Source organism: Octopus sinensis, unplaced genomic scaffold (assembly GCF_006345805.1).
Source record: "Octopus sinensis unplaced genomic scaffold, ASM634580v1 Contig02586, whole genome shotgun sequence".
Lineage (NCBI taxonomy): Eukaryota > Metazoa > Mollusca > Cephalopoda > Octopoda > Octopodidae > Octopus > Octopus sinensis.
The window spans coordinates 476,706-500,185 of NW_021825821.1; the positions used below are offsets into that span (position 1 = coordinate 476,706).

General features: G+C 35.1%; 2 pseudogenes; both read right to left on the reverse strand.

Moving 5' to 3' along the window:
• Nucleotides 1-7,074: 7,074 nt before the first annotated feature.
• On the reverse strand, nt 7,075-7,746 carry LOC115227304 (annotated as a pseudogene).
• LOC115227306 lies at nt 7,745-10,551 on the reverse strand (annotated as a pseudogene).
• Between the last annotated feature and the right edge of the window lie 12,929 nt (nt 10,552-23,480).

The window sequence follows — 23,480 nt, forward strand, 5'->3', positions numbered from 1 at the left end:
ACAATTCACATCTTTTTATTATGTTTTTCTTCGAAAGCAACGGTTTACGTTGACATACTCTCCGAAAAGAAAATTTGAATTTAAATAAGTTCCAATTGTCTTTCTACAGACACTCTTACCAGTTAAATGTTTTATTTCATTTCTCAACGTGTTAGAAAATTTTTTTGGATCGCACTCAATAAGATGTAATAGGATTTCAATGTCTGTTTTCGGAAGCTTTTTGTGACGTCCGGAATCAGAAATCCTATCAGCAGTTCCATATTTTTTGAATTTTCGAAAAAAATCTCCGATTGTCGATTTTAAAGTATTTAGATGTTTTGCGATATCTTTGATCGTTCAATTTAACTCAAAAAGAGCAAGGATCTTTCCTTTAATTATTGAATTTAACATTTGCTTATAAAACTTAAAATTCAACAAATAAAATATCATTCAATAAATCAAACCGGTTTTTTATTCACACGCAAAAATTTAAATCTTCAAAATTTTAAACGATTAATGAAATTTTTTATAAACAAAAAAATTATAAATCTAATAAACTCCAAAGAGTTCAATTAAGTTGGAAAATTGAATGCTATCTGCCAAAAAAACTTAGTAACTGCAAAACCGGTTTTTTCCACCAGCACTGTATCCTCGGCACAACCAAGTCGATATTCCTGGAATAAAGCAATAAAATTTATACAAGAGGACCGTACGAATAAAAAAATTTCATTAATAGATGTCTTATTTTTACTGATGTTTTTGATGTGGCAACCTCCACAAATCTGAAAGATAACAAAAATAACAGCAATTTTGATCAAAATATCTTCTTAGATTGCCGAAATCTCCGAGATATCCGTAATGTCGTGTTTCGATAGAATCATAATAATCGTAAGTTTAGTTATGACTGGCCGCACCTCAGAAAAGACTTAATTATTCGTATTACAATCAAACTCCTCTAAACTGATTCCTCTCAGAACCGGCAAAATTGTCCGGTATAGATGGGAAGCCGGTATATTGAACAAGTCATCGCCTTACTTTTATGATGGTTACACTGTTTCCGTTGACGATTAAAAACATTTTTTTCTCAAATATGAAAATAACCCTATTTCAGCCACTTTTATGAGGAGTTTGCTTCAAAGCTGGATCGAAAACGAGTTCCTTCGGAGTATGGCTATTTCAATCCTTTGTTTTAGCCATAACCCTTCTCGTTGATCCCTTTTTTCTATGGTAAGCATTCCTCCGAGTTCGTGCAAGAACTCAGCAGTCTTTGGGCAACGGCTTCCGATGACTCGGCCGCCACAGAGGTAAATCTGTAGCAGGAACCTGATAGATGTAATTTCTAGTTTTCTTTCACCTTTGATTATTGACAATCATTAAATCTGGATGGCCAATATAGTATATTTTAAATCAGTTAATTTTATTTTAAATTTGTCAGCCGTTGACACAGTTTTTAAATCCACATAAATTGGTATTATTGCCAACCAATGTAAAATATTTAACTCAACGAATCAAGACTATTTTATTAGTATAATTATCAGGAAAAATGTCCATTTGTGTTAAACTGGTTAGTTATTTGGCTCAGATTTAATTTGCAGTGCACTCAAGGGTGGGAGCTAAATTTGAATGCAGGAAATAAACCCGGTCTTTCACAAACAAAAGGCAACCTCCTGTCGCAATCATGGGTGTCCCACACTCCTTCATTTCCTAAAATAGTTCCACATTTTCTGTATTTATCATTGACAAAATCATCTTTAAAATTTACGAATTTCTAAATTAGAATTTACAAAATTACCTGTCTACGGTTGTACGAATCGTGAAAGTCTTTTCCTTCATAATGAAACTTGTTGAGTCCAAAATAGGCACGTGGAACTTTTTTTGGTGTAAGAAATTCGTCTAAACGTGAGTATGCAAATGAAAACCAAGTATAAATTTATTTATTACTGGTGAATCGATGACCGCCAAATCTCCACCAATATCACGACAGTAATGACGGGCATCTGAATATTTCTCTGGATATTTTTTTTCCAAAGAGTAGCATTTTTTGTCAAGACAGATGTTATGTTCTGAAATTAAAAACAAAGTGTAACTAGGGAATTCGCATAAAAATGCCATTTTCGTTGAACAAGTATTGTCGTTCCATTCCCCATTGGTGTGGTACATGTGAACGCAGTTTTCATTTCCGTTATTATTACTTGGTTGTCCTTTGTGCCAGTTAAAAAATGTCTGACAAATAAATAACGCATCACACTTGTTGATGTCCGTAACTGTTAACGAACTGGCCCTCTCTCTTCATGTCATTTATTCCAATGTAAATGTTGTCATAGTATGGTCTATAGAAATTATCTTTGCATTATAGTTTTAGAACTACAAACCAACAAGGAATTTGTTGGTCTTAGAGTCAGGGACAACCGCCAAGTCCCCTCCAATAAATCGACAATACTTTTCAGCGTCGAAAAAACCCATTTTATGTTTAAACAAAGTGTAGCACTTTGAATTGAGGCACATTTGACCCCCTGGATTTATTAGTGAGTAACTACCTTCCTCTGTCCATGCCGTTAACAAAATTACAAGTAAAAACATTTTCTACACCTCTTTTTCAGGGTTTATATATTCTTGTACACACCTGTTGTAACCTTTGATTTATTTCAATATGTATACAGCTGTCAATTGAAACATTTGTTCGAGGACAATATTTCTAAATTTAATAATTGTTTAGATATTTTACTAGCAATGAGTCACAAGTTGATGAATAAAAGATATTTTCAATGTTGGGGAGTTGAATTTGAAATCACTACAGTCAGGGCCCTCTAAACCGATTCCTATTAGGACCTACAGAATTGTCCGGTATAGAAAGGAGGCCGGTATATTGAAAAAGTCATTAAATTTATTTATAACGAGAAATGAAATAATAAAATTAATAGAATTCTGTCATTAAGGATTGCCTCGTATTTAGCTTCAATTCAGCAATAGCTTTATTGTTTAGATAGATCAGTCTGTTGACGGGATCGAGTAATACAGGGTCTTAACTTTAAGCAAGCAACAAATTTGGTCTAGAATTTGTTTATATTTGTCGTAAGTTATAATGTCTAAACCCGTTCTAAGTGTCCGGAGTGATAAATCGGATTTATCACTCCAAATCATCTAAATGCATAGAAAACTAGAAAGAAAAAAGTAAGCAATTGGGTGGCTAAGGGAATTGTCGAGGGCCTGAGGGTCAGCTCAACGATGCCGCGCTGCGTATTGAGTGGCAGAAATTCTTAATGATTACTTTTGTTAATTCAATAATTTTTTAATTATTAAAATTTGAAAAAATTAACTCTGTTAACAAGAACGCGGAAATTAACAAAGAAATTTTCATCAATCAGGTGATTGAGCGTCATATCAGGTGATTGAGCGTCATAGTAATGAACATAAAAATGTAAGATTACTCTATGCGAATTTTTTTCACATTAACCTCAATTAATTCAATTCAAATCCTTTAGTTTTATAACTATTTGTTGATTGCTAAAAAGACTATAAAATTAGATATTGACTAAATCGAAAACCGAAACTAAACATAAAAATAGATAATAAAATTTACAAACATTGTCCTAAACAGTCTCGTATAATATAAATTCAGTTTTCAACAGAGTCTGTATTCAACCGCTACATGTGATTCTGTGCAAACTCTTCCGGTCCTTATTTATGTGACGAAAAGGGTTTAGACGAGATGACCTTCTTCCAGTATAGAAGCAACGTCTCCTATGTCGAATAAAACAAAGCAAAAGTTACTTATATTATGAAACAATTTTTAAAGAAACATACAATTGATTGAATATAAAATGAAAATGTAATTTATATCGGAGTTATTTTCCAATCATCAAAAAGTTTTGAAACTTCTTTGTTGCGGAATTCCTTTCCATTGTCCGAATGAAGATAAATTGGAAGACCGACAGTCTGGAATAAACTCTCAATTGCATTATAGATGCTTTGTGATGTTTTATTCTCTAACGCGAATGACCATGCAAACTTTGTGTATGCATCGATGACAGTAAGTATCCATTTAAAATTGTCATTATTTGCAGAATACCGCCTTAGATCTATACAGTCGGCGATAAATCTTTCGTATTTTTTTTCCACAGAAATCATTCTGATATTTTCACAAGTAGTTAAAGAGTTAAATGATTGGCACGGTATGCATTTTGATACAAAATCACGAATTATACATTGTTGAATTCCAATATATTTTTGAGAAATTAGATAACACATTTTATTGAACCCAGGATGTCCTTCATTATGTTCATCACAAAGAATAGATTGAATCCTTTCATGTTCAAAAGGACATATAACAATTTTATGTGTTCCTGATTTGGAATAAGAGAATAATTGATCGTCTGCAAAATGAAGAGTTTTACACTTTCTTCGAATTGTTCGCTTTTTGGTTTCTGTCATTCCAGGTTCATATTTTTTAGACAATAGATATAGTAAAATAGAATCATATTCTCCTTTGCTATTGATGTGTATCGAGCGCACCATGAACAGTTTAAAAAACGTGAAACTGTTAAATAAAAATTTAAACTTTTTAATATAAAAATCCAAAAAAATATAGACATTTTATCCCCAATTCGACCCATTTCCTATCTAATTCAACAAAAATAAAATTTCAATTTTTTTGCCTACCAGAAAAACATGCGGGTACATTTTACCAATAATTTCATCCGTATCCCCGTATAGGACGTTATTTAACCAAAATTAAGCGACACAAATAAATTTATTCCCAAAATAAATCCGATTTATCACTCCGGACACTTAGAACTGGCCCGGACGCTATAACTTACGACAATATTTGTGGATGTTAATTTCTCTATATGTTTTGGCTTTGTCTGCTTATCAGAATCTGAGTCACTGTCATTATCTTCAGAAGCTGAGACTGTTTGGCATTGCTCAACTAGGGATGATTCCCAATCTTTGGGATTTTCAGTGAGTAATTCCAAGTCTAAGTTGATAAATTCTACTTCTGTCATTGGATTATCGACTAGTCTATTCATGAGGGGTATAAAAAGTAAATTTTTTTAGGATTGTGGTTTATATAATATATTTTGACCGGAATGCCACAGTTATTAAATCTGAAAGAGATTGTGTTTGATTTCACGTCAATTCAAACCGTGCTAAGCTGTGCTAATCTACCGGATACCATCCAAGAGAGAAATTTTTGGATGTTATCGATTTATTCATTCTTTTAATTTTCTTCTTTAAGGACAATTCGCAGCGTAATCGTTTTCTTTGCGAGGCTATCATCTTTTGGGTTTTGATTTTTTGTCAAGTTGTTCGCAATATCGTTGTTTGTAATTACAATAATAGTCTGTTGTTCGAGTTCCTCATTAAAAAAGACAACCTAAAGTTGTGAACTTTAAATCATCATTGGAAATTTTCATAAACTGTCAAAAAACTATATTTTTTTATATGGTAATGATTTTTTGCCGAAATCTAGATTTGACGGGTGTGCTATATTTCTCACAGAAGAATTAAAGTTATCCGAAATTTCTTATGATTGTGCCTTTTTAGTTGATAAAAAATAATTTGGATAGTCACACTGTACGTTGACTACCAGAAAATGCAATATTACTACTTGTGTTACCTGGTGATGTTAGAGTTTGGAAAGAACAGAATATCTTCCAGGGGTCCACTACTCACAATCTTCTTTTTACGGAAATTACATCTAAACAGCGCGCAATTACGGTGTAAAAGCATCATATTCTAAAAACTTATTTATTCAAGTATTGTCGGAATGGAACCCAAACTGTGGCTCACTCAAATATGATATTCGTCGGCTTTTTGTGCCAAATATGACATTCTTTCGTTATTCGATGGCTCCTTTCAATTCGGGGTCAATAAATAACTCTATAAGTTGTAAGCTCTTGTTGGTATGAATAATCCACGTGGAATGTGTGGACCTTGTCTCACGATTGTACAAATTAGAGTCAGAATCACGAATTAGAGAATTGACATTTTTTGCAATAATTTGTTTTCCTTTTGTTTTGTAATAAATTTAAGGATAATTTTAAATTAATTTTGTTTCAAAATAGCATCTTAAAATTCTTTTGTGACGCTAATATACTGGAAAATAAATGGAGAGAAAAATCAACCAAATGATTTCAAAACTAAAAATAACTACTGAAAATCAAAAAAAATGTCAGGAAAGGGTTCGAACGTGGTCGCAGAAGTATACTGATCTACTAACAGATTTTGATCGACCGCGACAGGTCGTAGTAAAGGAGACTAATACGATAGATTTCAGAATCTGATCTTATTTTAATTTCAAAAGCGGGAGGCAGTCAATGGGAGACACTCCTCTCTGATTTTCCCTATGAAAACAAGACAATTAAATTTCTTGAGAATGAAAATAAAGAAATGCAATGTTTTATTGCCGAATCCACTGCAACCATCGAGACTGTAATGAAAGACTACAGGGAAAAAATGATGTCATCATTTTCCCAAAAAGTTCCATATAGTCCAGATAATGAAGTAAATTCAAATATTATCGAGGTCCTATTTTTTACTAATTAAATTAATTATTAAGAATAATTAATATTTAATTATTTAGAATATGAATAATTCAAATATTAAGAGTTTGCTACAAGTATCTAAGGATTATTTGAAATGTGAAGACAACAGAGCACTTTTTCTCCAAGCAGAGATGAGAAGACTGGAAGTTGAAAATCAAAATTTGTATCTCATGGCACAGACAGCCTCAGAGTTTTTTTAGTACTAATTCGTTCAATGTTTAATAATTAATGTTTATTGAGTTCAGAAGTTTTATTTTAATTTAATTATTACCTATCTTAATATTATACATTGGGTTTTTTGGTTTTGGCGGTTTTTGGTGGAAGTTTTTCGTTTATTCTGTCAATTTTTTTTGCGTCTTTAAAATTCTTGACATCGATTGTATTCTGTATTCCCATCAAGGCAAGTGCTAAAAATTAAAAAAATAATGAACCAGCTTTTATTCCTTCACGACCTTTAGCAAATGTCCCTCTGGGTATCAGCCCGTCGGACGTCAAACCCTTCAGCTGTACTATACACTCACTTTCCTCACTAAAAAATTAAACACAAATATTACCGAAGCAAAGAAAATGTAAGAGCCAGTTTTCCGACAGCTTTGATCTTGTTTTTAATCACTTCTTTCCTATTTTGATCGATTTTAGAATCTTTTTTAATTCTAAGAAATACCTATAACTGTTTCGTCAATCATTTCATTTTCAGAGCAAACTTTAAGCATTTCTGAGAGCATTTCTATGATTTTTTCGACTGCAAATGGAAGGGACCACGTGATTGCGTTCATAAAATTTGGTAAACAGTAAGGGTGTGGGCTTGCTTTGAATTGTTTTACCGTAAGGACGTTGTCTTTATATTTAATTACCGCGGCTACATAAACCACAAAGAGCTTACCTCGATTTCCATAAACGTCCAAATAGTTTGGTGCAGAAAAAACGGTGATTAGTGATGGAAATCCTGTTTTGGGATTTTTTGAGTACATTCGATAACTTTTGTTAACATTATAAATATATATAACCCCGCGTCTTGAGCCTCGTGTGCTCGAATGACAGACAAAATGTTATTTTGGTCTAAGAAGGCGCATGTTGCTCCAAATGAAAAGGAATATGAACATCCTCTGACAAAGTTGAATGCAAAGCTTGAATTTTTTAGGTTTATGTCGTATTGCTCCATCGGATCCGCCCACATAATGTCACAAAGAGGACCAGAAGAAGGAGTCTCTCTGAATCGGTCAATCTTGCTTTAAATATATTAATCCAACAGATTCGAAGTCATCAAGGGTTTTGATGTCCGGTGACAGGCCCCCGTGGATGCAAAGGAACTTATTTTGGACGAGTGCTGCAATTGGGAGGTGGTCGAAGGACTCCATACATGTATCGTAAAGATCGAGAGAATATTTCATTAAACCTATTATGATCAACAAAATTATATTTACATTCTCGTTTAAATGTAAAATAGTTAGTCAAATGACGACATTCGTGGTTTCCACGAAGTAAAATAATTTGATCTGGCCTATTTACCTTGAGAGCCCAGAGAAGAAGAACACACTATAAATCAATGTATCGATTGGAAAACTTCAATCGAAAAAAAGCCACGGTCTACGTAGTCGCCTAAAAAAAGATAATTATTGGTTAAAGGGTTCCCAGAGATTTCAAACAAATTTATCAAATCGTAATACTGTCCATGTATATCTCCACATACTACAAATAATGAGGCATTCATACTGGTTAAAGACTCTCCACTGATTGCGACCAAATTGGGCTCTTTTTTGAAACAATTTGTTGCCATTTTAATAATTTTGATAGCAGCACTCTCCGTGAGCCTACCTTCCGAAATTTGGTGTTTTTTTAATAGTTCGTAGTTTAAAGATTGGGTTTTCTCGTCGTAGAGTTCCTCAAAGTTAAGTCTTTTTGTATTTATCAAAGCATTTTCTATAAAGTGTATTTAAGGGTGAAATGATTATTTTATTTGAATGTATAAATATCAAAACTGAGCATTGTGCTTTTTTTCGTAGTCATAATTTAATAAAAAATGATCGTTTTAACGATTATAAATAAAATAGTTTTTGACTGATTTATCAATTATTATTCGTTAATTGTAAATATTCATTGTCAATAAAAATGTGAAATTTATCGTTTTGAATTTATAAAAAAATAAATTTTCCATGATAAAAAGTACTCTCAAATATCAAATCAAATATTTTTCCAATAATAAAAAGCACAATTTTCAGTATTTAATGAGGAATACGTGGCGTTTTATTTTTTACAAGTACATACTTTTTTGACAGTTCTTACGAATGAAATATTTAAGGTACATTTTATACACCTTTATTATATTAGTGCATCTGGGTAAACATTTTTAATTTTAAAATATATTAATTTAAATTTCAGCGATTCAAAATTTGAGTTTAATTTTTTCAGGTTAAGAAAGATTCCAAAAAGTTCCTTCAAGACAGTGTTTCTTCTGGCTTATATAAAATCATTATTTATATATTTTGATTTTTCGATTATTGAAATAAATGTGTTTCGAAATATATTTCAGGAATTGGAAAAATTGAAAATAACAACCTTGATTGCCAATTTGTGAATTTTGATCTTAGAATGACGATTTTTGTTAAATTATGAATCTTGATTAAAAAATTTTAATCTAAAATTTAAAAAAGAAAACTTTTAAAGGAAAAATATATTAAAGTAATAAAACAATTAAAAATTTTAAAAATTATTTGAAATTGTTAGAAAATAATTAAGAATTCACTGTTTCATCGACAAAAAGACATTATTTTGAAATTTTCGACTCCTTTGCTCTGGTTTTCAGTTTATAGATTGTCAAATATGCAACTGATCGATTTTGTAATAAAATATTTTATTTTCCAGTTAATTATTTATCCATGACAAGCCTTACTTAACTCAGCTAAAAACCCCTCAAATATCAGAATGAAAAAATATTTGAATGTGGTCTTTAAGACAACCTATTTATGTATTTTCCAAATTAGTGTATTTCAATATTCAGTATGCATTACAAACAAAGTGGAATATAAAAATAAACCTAATGCACCTGACTAGTTAACAATAACTCCTAATATTATACAACGATTCTATGATAAAAAAATTACCTCAATTTTGACGTTCTTTTTTGATATAATATCCATGTTTAATACTTTATTTGAAAGGGTTCCAAAGAAAAAAATCAATTTAAAAGGGTTCCGTAAAAATTTTAAAGTTGGGAACCATAGTTCTAAATAATTTATTATTTGAGTTTATCAACTAAAACAAATGACACATAAATCATAAAATATGTGTTCATTCTAAATTTATAAAATTGTAAACCTAAATTGCTCAATTTACCTCTAACTCAAGTGAAAAAACAATAATATATTTTTATTTTGTTACATCATCCTGCAATCTTGTCTAGTGTTCTTTTTTATTTCTTTTTTAATAAAATGTTGATTAAAAAAATTAGACCGTATTACATAGCAAAGATTCCGGATTAATGCGATCGCCGAGCACCATAAACAAGCTTATCTATAAAGCTATATCATAAGTAATAATATGTTCTGATATAATTCCGGATTCCTTTTTGCAGATATCAAATTTAAGGAACGATACTTAATTTTTCAAACCCTAAAGTTGGCAAGTGACAACATAAATATATTCATAATCTAACCCTAACCCAAACCCTAACGTTGGCAAGTGACAACAAAATATATTTAAAATCTAACCCTAACCCTAACGTTGGCAAGTGACAACAAAATATATTCAAAATCTAACCCTAACCTTAACCCAAACCCTAACGTTGGCAAGTGACAACATAAATATATTCAAAATCTAACCCTAACCTTAACCCAAACCCTAACGTTGGCAAGTGACAACATAAATATATTCAAAATCTAACCTTAACCCAAACCCTAACGTTGGCAAGTGACAACATAAATATATTCAAAATCTAACCCTAACCCAGGGGTGTCAAACATGCGGCCCGCGGGCCGCATGTGGCCCTCGAAAGACATAGGTGCGGCCCTCAGCGTACTTTACCAAACATAAGTGCGGTCTGATTTAATGGCTATAAAATGCAAAAAATTATTTTTTATTTTTTACATTTAATTAAAATTTTTAATTGTATTGTATTTTTAAATCATGTTTGTTAATGTCACGTGCCTCTTCTGGAATAAAAAAGAAACGCTCCTTGAAAGATGAACGGAGAGTGTTTCAAGATAAATGGGAACTTCTCTATTTTTGCACAATGGTTGATGGAAAAATACATTGTTTTATATGTAACAAGTTTATCGCTATACCGAAAGAATACAACCTAAAGAGGCATTATTAATCTAATCATCTATCATACAATTATTTCGAAGGTATTAAGTTGCTTATTAATCAAGAAGGTCCAATGCATGTTTCAAAGCTAAATGAATTGCGAAAAAATTTATCTGCGTTACAAACTCATTTCACAAAAAATCATAATCGAAGTACTGCATTAGTCACTGCAAGCTATGAAATCAGCAGAATGCTTGCAGTAAATGGAAAATCATATTGTGATGGTGATTTCATCAAGCAATGCCTTGTAAAAACAGCGAATATTATTTGTCCAGACGACGCCCACTTGTTTAAAGATATTTCATTCACAAGAAATACTGTTGCCGAACACATTAATGAAATGCCATTGAATTTGAAACACCAATTAAAGTCTGATTTGTTAAAATTCGAATATTTTTCAATTGCAATCGATGAAACAGTCGACGTCGTTGGAATTGCACAATTAGAAATCTTTTTTAGAGCGTGTGCTTCAGATTTTAATATTTATGAAGAATTTCTCGAACTAGTACCAATGCACGATACTACTACAAGTAAAGATATCTTTATAAAACTACTACAAATTCTCTTTGAATATGGGTTTGATTTAAAGAAGCTTGTATGTTTATGCACTGATGGTGCTCCGAATATGGCTGAACGACATGCTGGCGTTGCCGCTAAATTGCGAGCTGAAATAGAAAAGGTAAATCCCGGGTCATCATTTGCTCATTTTCATTTTATTATTCATCAGCAATATTTGTGCTCAAAGATATTAAAAATGGAAAATACCATTAGTTTGGTCACGAAAACAGTAAACTATATTAGAGGTCATCCCCTCAACCACCGGCAGTGTTTCCAATGCAGATGAAAGTTTACAAATGGAACTATTGGAAATCCAATCAGATTATATACTTAAAGCTAAATATTTGGAGGTTGGAATACCTGCTTTGGAGGTTGGAAAGTTTAAAAACTTTAAAAAGTTGTCAATCCTCTGGAAGCAACTCTCACCAAAATTAAAGGGCGATAATTGAATAATTTAGTTTCTCTTATTTTTGTTATTCATCATAATAAATATCAGAACTAATCTTCCCTTAATGAGAAATTATTATAAATGCGGCCCTCGAAGCAAAATTGTTACAAAATGCGGCCCTCAAAGCGAAATGAGTTTGACACCCCTGCCCTAACCCAAACCCTAACGTTGGCAAGTGACAACAAAATATATTTAAAATCTAACCCTAACCCAAACCCTAACGTTGGCAAATGACAACATAAATATATTTAAAATCTAACTATAACCTTAACCCAAACCCTAACGTTGGCAAGTGACAACATAAATATATTCAAAATCTAACCCTAACCTTAACCCAAACCCTAACGTTGGCAAGTGACAACATAAATATATTCAAAATCTAACCCTAACTCGAAATTAAATGATGTTTCTGCTGACGATTCTTCAGACATTTTTGACAAAAAATTGGAAACTTTTTTGGCCAACCGGTGTTTGCCTCAAGCATTCATATCCTCCGGGAATATCCCGATTGACGTTTCCTTAATTTGATTGTATTCGTTAATATTTATAACGTAACCCTTAAACCCAGATATTCAATATTTAATACCTTTTCTGCGGTTTCCATAGAAACACGTAAAAGGACTGGCTGCCCATAGCGACATAGTCGCCCATGTGACATAGTATATTTTAAATCAGTTAATTTTATTTTAAATTTGTCAGCCGTTGACACAGTTTTTAAATCCACATAAATTGGTATTATTGCCAACCAATGTAAAATATTTAACTCAACGAATCAAACATAGACAATTTTATTAGTATAATTATCAGGAAAAATGTCCATTTGTGTTAAACTGGTTAGTTATTTGGCTCAGATTTAATTTGCAGTGCACTCAAGGGTGGGAGCTAAATTTGAATGCAGGAAAAAAACCCGGTCTTTCACAAACAAAAGGCAACCTCTTGTCGCAATCATGGGTATCCCACACTCCTTCATTTCCCAAAATAGTTCCACATTTTTTGTATTTATCATTGACGAAATTATCTTTAAAATTTACGAATTTCTAAAGTAGAATTTACAAAATCACCTGCCTACGGTCGTACGAATCGTGAAAGTCTTTTCCTTCATAATTAAACTTGTTGAGTCCAAAATAGGCACGTGGAACTTTTTTTGGTGTGAGAAATTCGTCTAAACATGAGTATGCAAATAAAAACCAAGTATAAATTTATTTATTACTGGTGAATCGATGACCGCCAAATCTCCACCAATATCACGACAGTAATGACGGGCATCTGAATATTTCTCTGGATATTTTTTTTCCAGAGAGTAGCATTTTTTGTCAAGACAGATGTTATGTTCTGAAATTAAAAACAAAGTGTAACTAGGGAATTCGCATAAAAATGCCATTTTCGTTGAACAAGTATTGTCGTTCCATTCCCCATTGGTGTGGTACATGTGAACGCAGTTTTCATTTCCGTTATTATTACTTGGTTGTCCTTTGTGCCAGTTAAAAAATGTCTGACAAATAAATAACGCATCACACTTGTTGATGTCCGTAACTGTTAACGAACTGGCCCTCTCTCTTCATGTCATTTATTCCAATATAAATGTACTTATAGTATGGTCTATAGAAATTATCTTTGCATTATAGTTTTAGAACTACAAACCAACAAGGAATTTGTTGGTCTTAGAGTCAGGGACAACCGCCAAGTCCCCTCCAATAAATCGACAATACTTTTCAGCGTCGAAAAAACCCATTTTATGTTTGAACAAAGTGTAGCACTTTGAATTGAGGCACATTTGACCCACTGGATCTATTAGTGAGTAACTACCTTCCTCTGTCCATGCCGTTAACAAAATTACAAGTAAAAACATTTTCTACACCTCTTTTTCAGGGTTTATATATTCTTGTACACACCTGTTGTAACCTTTGATTTATTTCAATATGTATACAGCTGTCAATTGAAACATTTGTTTGAGGACAATATTTCTAAATTTAATAATTGTTTAGATATTTTACTAGCAATGAGTCACAAGTTGATGAATAAAAGATATTTTTAACGTTGGGGAGTTGAATTTGAAATCACTACAGTCAGGCCCCTCTAAACCGATTCCTTTTAGAACCTACAGAATTGTCCGGGGCGATATCGTGTTTTAGCGTCTTAAAATCATAAGGGACCAATTTTGATTAGAAATCGCAAATAAATTAATATTATTATATTATTTTTTAAAAATTATTATAATTATCAAAATAATTATTATCTGCAACGCTTTAACAGTATTTTTATATTTTAGAACATTTTTCGCATTACACCATCAGGCCCAACGATCAGATGGGGAGATTGTTGAGGGTCTTTTAGTTACTGTAATCACAGCATCCAAACAACACCACGTGAAGGTGACCCACATCGTTGTTTCTGGAAAAAATCTGTTATCATTCCAATTCTGAAGCCCAACAAAGACCCCTGCGACCCCGCCTCGTTCAGGCCAATCTCACTCATCTCTGTCGTATCAAAAATCCTCGAAAAATTTGTCCTGAATTCAATCTACCCTTTCCTCACTCTATCAAAGTCACAGCATGGCTTCCGTCCGCAGCACTCAACAACTACACACCTATCTTATCTAACAAGATTCATCGCAGACGGATTTAATAACTACTCCCCTCCCCATCGAACTATCCTGGCATCAATTGATATCAGTAAGGCTTTTGACCGAACTTCACGACATGTCCTGAGCTCAAAAATTCACTCTTCTCCTATTCCCCATCATCTGAAAATCTGGCTGTGTAGCTTCTTATCTGGTAGACTGGCTCAGACAAAATTCGGGTCAAAAAACTCCCGATTCCGCTACTTACCTAATGGGGTCCCAGCTCTCTCCAGCTCTCTTCAATCTACACCTCAGTGATATGCCTACTAATTCGGAAACATTACTCCTCTCGTACGCTGACGACATAGTGATTGCTTCAAGAAACAATTCCATCAAAGCTGCAACAAACTCACTCCAAACTCATCTAAACTCTCTGACCAAATGGCTAGGATCTAACCATATGACTCCTTCTGCGTCCAAATCGTCCATCACTGTTTTTACATCTGATAAAAGACAATTCAACCTAAACCCAGTCCTCTATGTGGCCGGCGAAATAATTCCTGTCATAAAAAACCCGAAAATCCTTGGAGTCGTATTCAATCAATGCCTATCTTTCACGCAACACGTGGAGCTCATTTCCACCAAAGCCAAACGAAAACTGAATGCACTACGTGCCTTATCTGGACAAACTTACGGCCAAGCCAAAGAATATCTCACTTTGGTTTACAAACAATTTGTCAGAACATCTATGAACTATGCTAGTCCAGCATGGTCATGGAACTTGTCTCATTCAAACCTCCAAAAACTCCAAAGAATCCAAAACTCAGGCTACGCACAATAACTGGCTGTCTTGCATCCACTCCCATCGATCATCTTCATTGGGAGTCCTGCATCCTTCCGGTCGATGACCATTTGACGATGAGAGGACTCCAATTCCTACAGGAAATACAAGATTCTTCTCATCCAAGTCACAAAATCTCTATTCCAGAAAACAAAAGACACATCATTTCTACTCTGGCCGATCAATGTAGATGTCTATCAAAAAGCAAATTTTGGACTATATCTATTTTTGGGCACTCAACTCAGAAACGATTATCTGCAGCAAAGAATCTCGATCAGACTTTAAAAAAACATCAATTGATTGGGGAAACTTTTTACGTGATGTATGCGTAAAGTGGGTCGAGGACCATCCTTGTTCTCTCGGTGGAATTAATTCAGAAACTATGTTGCCAATTGTCGTAGAAGTGGATGAAACAAAATATTTACATCGAAAATACGCAAGAGGTACCTGGCACGAAGGGCATTGGGTTGTTGGTGGAAAAGAGAGGGGCAACCCTAGGAATATTTTTCTGGTCGAAGTTTCTGATCGGAGTCGAGACACGTTAATAACTATTAATTCTCAGTATCTTTTGTCTTAATAATTCGAGTTTTTCACTGTTTTCATGTTTTACTAAGTTGCTGTAAAAAATGTAGTTTTAAAAAAATTTTAATTTAGGGTTGCCACAGTATTGTACATATAAATTTAATTATAATAATTTTTAAAAAATAGTATAATAATATTAATTTATTTGCGATTTCTAATCAAAATTGGTCCCTTATGATTTTAAGACGCTAAAACACGATATCGCCTTGTCCGGTATAGAAAGGAGGCCGGTATATTGAAAAAGTCATTAAATTTATTTATAACGAGAAATGAAACAATAAAATTTTGTTACATCATCCTGGGATCTTGTCTAGTGTTCTTTTTTATTCCTTTTTTATAAAATGTTGATCAAAAAATTAGGCAGTATTACATAGCAAAGATTCCGGATTAATGCGATCGCCGAACACCATAAACAAGCTTATCTATAAAGCTATATCATAAGTAATAATATGTTCTGATATAATTCCGGATTCCTTTTTGCAGATATCAATTTTAAGGAACGATACTTAATTTTCCGAGCACATGCTAGCATCCTTTGTGCACATTTTTCTACTGAACTTTTAAAGATTAAATTTTTATAATTTAATTATTGCTAAAATAATAAAAATTAATTAGTGTAGTTAAAATTACATATTAATTTGAATATATAATATTTGTGGTCTGTTTTTATGTTGAGCTTTTGTTATTTTACAGTATCATAAAAATGCAAGAAGCCAACGACAAAACTGATCATGAAAATGAAAATGCCGAAGATTCAGAGGAAGAATTAGGTGTGATTGAATATAGTCCCTGCGGAAGATGGCAAAAACGAGCAGAAGAAATCCGTCAAAAAGAATTCTCAGGAATAGACGCAACATACTTGGCAATGGACCTAGAAGAAGGTGTGGAGGTCGTTTGGAACGAAATCGAGATTTCCATGGACAGAAACGTCCAACAAGTCAAAGTTCAGCCTTTGACTTACCCCAAAGGACGAGATCAACTCAGTTTTACTAAATTTAGTCAACTTAACTCACCAATACATCATCAATTTTCACCACCATTGGTTTGACAGTGAACGACAGCCTCCAAGGGTTTTTGGAATTTATAATTAATGTTTGGTTATTTTCATCACGGAATATATGAGTGCAGGATCCTTGATGTCTTTTTTAAGGAAGTCTCAAAAAACGATCAGATCTTCGCTTAGAGTATTGAATTGACATTTATTGATAGTCTTGGAAACGGTGGTGTGGTCAGATTTTGTGTGCTTTGATGTTTTTTTGGATTTTTGTAATTTTAGGTTTTTTCACCAAAACCAGCCAAATCCGATCATTCATGGAAATTTGTCTTGTGATGGAATCTTTATGCAGCACAACGGAGTTATCAAAATTTGTGCGGGTAAATTTAGCTGTTAAAAAGCAGTCGCCCCCGATGCAATTTACCGTGGAGTCAAGACGAGTAGACTTCCAGTGGACAGGCTGCACTACATTGCCCCGGAATACGCCTCTGGTTGATTTAGCTAGATTTTTGACGCTTTAAGAGACGTCAGTTATAAGTACGGCGTCAGATATGTATTCCTTTGGGATGTGTGCTCTTCAGGTGGATTTATTTGAGATATTTGTAGCTCTATGCGTCCATCTCTTGCCTGAGTGAAGACACGGGCCTCCTTTCTACCAAAGAGAAAAGGGACAAGCTCATAGAATCGATCGAAAATTATGGAATTAAGGTAATTTAAATAGTTTATTTGTAGGATATTATATCGAGGTGTTTGTCGGAGGATCCCTCATTGCGACCCACAGCGCGAGACCTTTTGCTTCACCCATTAATTATCGAGATTCCTCCTTTGAAGGTTATAGCTATCGACAGGTACAGCCGAGTTGCTGGTTGGCGTGTTCATTGAAGTATTTCAGCAAATTCAATGACTTCCCCTACCACGCACTATAAATCTTTGAATTTGGATTCTGACCGTGTTTTTGCAGTTTTTAACTCCACAAGTTGGCTGTATGTAATCATATATTTATGTTTTAGATATTCTCAGCTGAGTAAACCCACTTTCGGGGAACTTATTGACGCTGTCAGGTTTTGATGTTTTATAATTATTATCAGGAATGGAAAATATCATTTTTTGTGTTCAAATTTGTTTTCGAAACAATTTATTGACAAAGAGTCAATACTGACAGATCAAGGAGTTTCTAATTGTGGGGCGAATGCTACCACCGTTTCCTCGTTGGGGGGAATCACAGAGTCCGGTTTCTGCATGGGAGTCTCTGAAGGAGAACTAAGTTCTTTGCCAATAACTCAGGAGGAGACTCGGTTAGCCGTGTCCATAGATTGTTCAGTAAAGCCATCAGAAGACAATCCCGGGACACATTTGGTTGTTTTTTGCTAGTTATTTTGGTATAGTTGTCACTCCTTATAAAATTTGCTGACAAGACGAACAGACAATTGACTTGTGATATTGTTTCTGGCGACACTGCTTTAATTCTGACACAAGAATTGCTGGAATATTATTTAATTAATAAAGTGAGTTTTGGGGCCTTATCTTACATAGGCTGATTCTGAGAAAGTGGAGAGTGCGGTTGATTGTTGCCTCCATCAGATTACATCACCGGATTCTTCTATTACTCTGCAAAATTTGGAATAATTTTTATATTATCTTTCCTAGCTCAATTAGTTTTTGACTTTTTGAATAGTTTTTTTGATTAGTGAAAACGAAGCGGTTTTATCGTTAATCTATTATGATAAAAATTATCATTCGCTGATATCATAAGTTTTTAAATGGGTAATGTTCTTCCAAATTATCCGAAAAATCGTTGATATTTCGTTTATATTAAAAAATTAGGTAAAAAATTGCGAGATCAGAATGGAGTAAATCGAGGTTAGGTGTATTTCATCAACGAGATTAGTGATTCCCGTGCCCTTAAAAGAAGGCGAAGATCCTAATGAAAAAACCGAGTTACTGCCTCAGCTAGAAAAATACGAAAATGATTTAAATTTTACTCTTAGTTAACATCTTCGTAATTGATTAATAAAATACTATTGATTTTTTTGAATAGTTTTTTTGATAGTGAAAAACGAAGTTTAAATTTTTTAAATGCGAAATCTCCAACTTCGGGTGTTCGCAATCTACCTTCGAAGACGCTATTTGCTCATTCCGTGACCTTATCCCGGGAGTGCAATCTACTCCCATTAACGAACTTTCTATCTTCAGAGCCCCGATGGCTGGCGATTCTATTGGTGTGGCCCTAAGCAAAAAGGAATTCTTTCTTGAGACAGTTTTCGAACGTATTAGACAGTTGGACCCACACACGGCATTATTCCTTCGAAATTGCTTTTCAATCCAAAAGCTCACTTATTTGCTACGCTCTTCTCCGTGTTTTGCTTTTCCAGAGAGACTTTTCGCAATTGACCACCTTATCCGTTCTTTTACTCAAAACTTATGCAATTCCCCTTTGACGATTAGGGTTGAAGACAGGCAACCCTCCCGTTAGCCTTTGGCGGTCTCGGCATCCGCTCATGTTCCGACTTAGCGTTCCCTGCTTTTCTCTCGTCTCTCTCCTCGAGTCACACGCTTGTATTGGAAATTCTACGCTCCTTTTCTGAATTTTCCTTGGACACAAATGTGGCTCATTTCTACGAAGTCTGGAGGGAACAAGGTCTTGACTTTCCAGAAGATCGAATGTCTCAACGAACCTGAGATCGAATATGATGTAAGCAAACTTTCAATCTGCTGCTCGAGTCGTCCAACCAACACCGCCGCGCTTGCCTTTTTTCGGCAGCATCCTCGGCTAGTGGAGCTCGGCTTTGTGCATTCCCGAACGCCTCATCTGGGACTCTCCTCTACGATGAATCGTTAAGGATCGGAATCTTTCTGCGCCTCGAGCTAAGGCAATGTGACCCGCATGTGTGTCGTTGTGGTTGCACTGTTGACCCTTTCAGTCTGCATCCATTATCGTGCAAGAGGAGTGTCGAACGTTTTCCAAGGCACTCGGCTATGAATGACAACATATGGAGGGCCCTCGACTCGGAGGGATTTCCTTCGGTCCTAGAACCACCGGTTCTTGTACCGCGTTGACGGGAAACGTCCTGACGGGATGACTCTTTTCCCTTTTGAGGGCGGAAAAGGTCTCGTATGGGACGCAACCTGTTGAGATACATTTTCTGCTTCACACCTAGCGTGGCTCTGGAAGCTAAATCTGCTGCTAAGAAGGCTGAAGATTTAAAGCTAACCAAATATTCTGCCCTTTCGGATGAGTTTTTCATGATGCCGATAGCGGTGGAGACGTCGGGTGCTTTTGGTCCAAAGACAGAAAAATTCCTCCGCAAGCTCGGGGCCAAAATCTCCATTTGCACTCACGATCCTCGGGCAGTGGACTGGCTTTTCCAGCGGTTCTCGATCGCCGTTATCAGGGGGAACAGTTTGGCAATCCGTCAGACCGCTGGACCTCCCATCGATTAATCTATTAACACTTCCCTTTATTTTATATTTTATTTCTAGACTTAGAAGACTAAATTTTAACTTAGTTTTTAGACAAAATTAGCTACAATGTGTTCCTCTTTTGTCAAAATTAAATTAAAGGAGGCTCGACTGCAATCTTTGTTTTCATCTGTAGACATCGTAATTTGCTTGACTTTTTATACGAATCGGAGCATATTTTCTGATCGAATAATATTCTATAGTACACAAAGGCAATTGAAATTAAGGTTGAAATAGTTGATGAATATTTTTTAGCAAAAATTTTTCATGATATTTGAAAAAGAGCTTCCGGCTGAAGAGTTCATATAGACTGTGAAGTACGCCCGCCGTGGGTTCGATTCCAAAGGACCAACTTTCCAGCTGGCGTCAAGTCTTTTCAACGTTCCCACTTATGAGGCGACGATTCCTTTTGGCACAACACAGTTGGAGAAAAAGAATCTCCTACCACCTGGATTACTCAATTTACTGTGGCGTTAGGCGGTCTACCAAAGATTTATCAATTCAAATTGATTTAAGAACGGTCAAAGGCCACCTAATGCCCGCCAAAAATCATTAGAATCTTTCATTCGGGGACATTCTCGTCCCAGGATAATACACTTTGTGTAGGATCAAACTGCTTGGAAAAAATTCCTTGGCTCATAGAAGTGCTGCAAAGTGATTAGCAGTCGGTGCGGTCATACGTGAGTTCGTAAAAAGATTACGGAATCAGGTCGCTTACTAAGTGTATCGAGATTACGGGATTAATTTGTTTATCGTGGTCTTGATTAAATAAATAAAACAAGCTAAATTGTTCCAAACACTGTTTTCCTTATCTAAATATATTATTAAATAACTAGTAATGTCCCGATCTAGTCCTTTTCTAAATGTTATTAACGCGAGGCACTGAACTGCACCTCCTCGGAAATATACACAGCCCGAGAAAAGGAACAAGAGAACCAAAGCGGTGTCAAGTATAGCGACTTGTTTACCCCAATAATTCAGTTAGATAATTAAGTAATTTGTTAATTAAAATGTAAAAATGATTTTTTCAAAAAATTACGAGTAATAAAATCTGCTAATTTATTTGGCCCGACTTTTATTAAACACTTTCTTTCCTTTGACAACTTTGAGAGTTCGAAAAAACTCCTTTTTTAGTTGTTTAGTTCTCTTCGTATGCCGAATTTCATCAGCCAATTTTTCACTCTCAACCTTCTCTCGATAAGCCGCATATTTCGCCTGTTTAGCTTCAATCTTTTCTTTATAAAGAGCCTTAAGCATCTCAACGGCATTGGCTGCCTAAAGAACCATCAATAAAACCGAACACCTTCTTTTCTTTCTCGTCCATAACAACAGCGATTCGCTCACTCTGCACAACATCCTTTGGCCGACGAATTACTTTCGGTTTGCTATCAAAAGGAAGTTGCCGTTGGAGACTCCGTGGTATCTTTAGAGGGGCAAAGGAGGGTTCGACTCTTTCAATAGTCTGCAATTATCACAATTAAATCACCTTATAAACAGAGTCTTCATTATAAGTACTCTTCTGACCAGACAGCCACCGTAGTTCTCCCACTGTCCTCATTCCTTTCCATTTACTGCGTTCATCTGGGCTGAGAAGATTAGATCTGAGCGAGTTATATAGTTTGGGGAGAGTCACTGGATGCCATGTCCTCATAAAAACAATATCTTATATATTATTAGTACAAAATACCTGACTCGAGAATTCGGTCTTCAAATGTGGCACGGAATGCCCCTTCGGGTGATTTAACCGCCTTCTTGACTATACCGCGAATCCCACTGACCGTTCTGACAGCGACACCTTCAAAACGACATACTTCCATCTCGGAATGAAACATGTCCTGAAAATACATCCACTTGACTGTAAACTCTAATAAAAGCAGTTTTCTGGTATATTTGATATGGATGTCCAATAAGTTTCAACTTTTTGACTACTTGATATGACTTGTCAGAGTTAATAACAGTTCCTGTGGCCGCTATTCGGAACCCAATCTAGTGTGAGGACAGGGAACACAACCCTCTCATTCGGTTCCAACGACTGGACAGCAATTACCCCAGTTCCATGTGCCGTCACAGGGGCTATAAAATAAATATTGTCCAATACCATAAACAGTAGCGATGCAGTGAAGATTCTTTGGAGTGTACTTCAGAGCCCGAAGTCGCATGTTGTGGTCTTGAGTTGCAAACACTGCCTGCGACTGGAACCTCCGCCACCCAATCGAAAATATTAGAGGATCCATAGTCTTCAAGACCTTTGAATACCATCTGTGGAGTTTGAACCGAATCTGCTAGTCAGTATATTTGGATACCTGCAAATATGCTATTTGTTCCTCAATGGGCTGGACAACTCCAATAAGAATGGGGTAAGACGGATCGAAATGTTTTATAAACTCGCACGGAATATTGGCGACCTCCACTCGGACATACACCCCCGGTCGGTATCCTTCATATACACTCCGCTCATCCACGTCCATTTTCTCAAAGGTCTCTCGATTTAACTACATTATTCACACAAATAACAAAACCGCCGACTGCTTCTCGTTCTCTTCTTTTAGATTTTGCCAATGTTGGTCATCGTCCGTGATTCGATTCGACTTTGCATCAAATATTTTACGAATTCTTTCCTCTCGAACTTGTGGGCATTCCTTGTCCTGAGCACTTTCCTCCTCCATATTTAAGCCTTCCTGATTTCCGCCAGTTTCCGAGGCTTCAAGGTCTTCGAACTCCCCATAGACGTCCTCTGCCACATTAATAAGCAAATCAACCAGTTTCATCCATCAAATGTTGAGCGTCTTCCGAAGCAGCCCACTTACCTGTCACAAAGCAATTTGACAGAGCCTCGCTGGGTATGTCCTCAAATCCCATCTCCGTGATTTCTCCCAAGGAATCAACCACAAGTTCAGACAAAAAACCGAAATCTTGACCAATTTTCTTCCTCGTTGATAATTGTGCTACTTGATTCTTTAAGCTCATGTGTCCTACAAAAATGACTTCAAAAACCTGACCGGTAGCATTGTCGGAATATATTAAAGAGTTCCAACCAACGTGGTCTTTCTGGAAGGAGACAATTCCATGTTGAGTATTTGTTTCCCACGAAGACAATCCTCCAAAGCCATTTCCCAAGTTTGGCCTTTTGGACATGGAAGATGATTTATCTACGTAATAGTCAACTGATTTAATCACCTCCAACACCCAACGAATCTCGTTGATTTAAAATC